The following is a 1,689-nucleotide window of genomic DNA, read 5'->3' as shown; positions in this document are numbered from 1 at the left end:
ATTACTTAGAATGCTAGAAAACATAGAACAAAGAAACTGACTAACTAGCTAAGGCAAGGTCGAATTCAACAATGCCTCTTGCTAATTACTCAAGGTCTAGGACAGAATCCTAGCACCAGACACGCACTCGAAATGGGGGGTTTTGTTGTTGAAATGAAAACAAGAAAGTGAAATGAAAGTGCTCGAAAGTAAACACTGGCAGCAATCAACAAGTTGTGAAACAATGATTGAGAGATGTTAGAGCCTTGGAATCCACCACTAGTTTTCCTAACCAAGTTATGAATGCATAGAAATTGACTCAAGCTTCATTAACAATAGATTATCGCATACAAGCCTATGGTATCTAGGTGCAGGATGCATGATTCTCCTAAGGCATGTGATTATGCATGGTATCTACACAACACGTGATCTCTAATATGCAACCTAAGCATGGTATCTACTTAGAATAAAGCATACAAGAGTCATTAAGCTCCTTGAGAATATGATAATCACACAAGTCCTAGAACATGGTATCTGTCCTAGTCAACCTATGGTTATTAACCCCTTGAATGATTCTTAGGCCATTCATGTGTTGCTTGTGAAAGGAGAGTAGAATTGGTGAATCTAAACCCCTTCCCAACCTGTGCTAGATGCATAAAATCCTAGTTAGCTACTCCAAGAAAGCATACATCAAGCACCTAATAAACTGGAGATTAACAACTTGATAATAAAAGCAAGGAAATCAATTAACTATAAAATCATCCATAACATTGAATATTCATGACTAGGGCTTCATCCTAAGCCCTAACTAAATGGATTAGTTAGACATAACTATGAATACAGAAAATAAGAAATACATAGATAGGATAAAGAGAGGAGAAGAACTAGATGATGGCAGCAAGGAAGTTCCCAGGACAGCTCCAAGCTCCCTTGACAGCTCCAAGCTCCCTTCTCTCTTTGTGGTGAATCTGAATGTGTGTATGAGAATAATGGATGAAGTGAATGTGTGTCTGCCCTCTCCCTTGAATGAGTGTGCAACTCTTTATTTATAGAGTGCAATTTCGTGCTCCCCTTTGGCTGGTGAGGCACACCTCTCTTAGCTACTCCCAACTGCTCCAGCTGCCCATACTTGCCAACTGCTCCAGCTGACAAATACATGCTTTGGTATGGTTTCTTTATGGAAAGCTTGACTTTTGTTCATCTTTCTGAGCTTCTGAGCTGATTTGACTCCCATGTATGGCTGCCCATGTGTAGCACATGGCTCTAGGGATGTAGCCACATTAAATGTGATGGCAGCCAACATGACATTTCTGTGAACTTGGTTCAGTCTTTGACGTGTTGAGGGCGCCAGATGTATCCAATTGGGCTGATATTTGGATATGTTATAACAGACACCCATTGGAACAACTTCTATGAAGGATGTCTCCTCATCCGACCTGTGTAAGTTACTGAAATGAGGACTGCAAGATGACCTACGAAACTGGACTGACAAGGAGTGTGGCCCAACTTGGTTTTATCTTTAAGCTCATATTCCTCTTGTGCCACTCAGCCCTTAACATGCATGAATTGTATCAAATGTCATCCCCTTGCTGTCTTAACCTACAAAGCACACAAACATAGGTAAGAGACTCAAAATAAAGAGAAGCTAAGAAAAATTACTAAGGAAAGAAGGCATGCAAATGTGTGAAATTATGAGCTTATCAAATATCC

This window comes from Prunus persica, chromosome G5 (genome assembly GCF_000346465.2).
Source record: "Prunus persica cultivar Lovell chromosome G5, Prunus_persica_NCBIv2, whole genome shotgun sequence".
Lineage (NCBI taxonomy): Eukaryota > Viridiplantae > Streptophyta > Magnoliopsida > Rosales > Rosaceae > Prunus > Prunus persica.
This window is presented reverse-complemented; position numbering follows the sequence as displayed.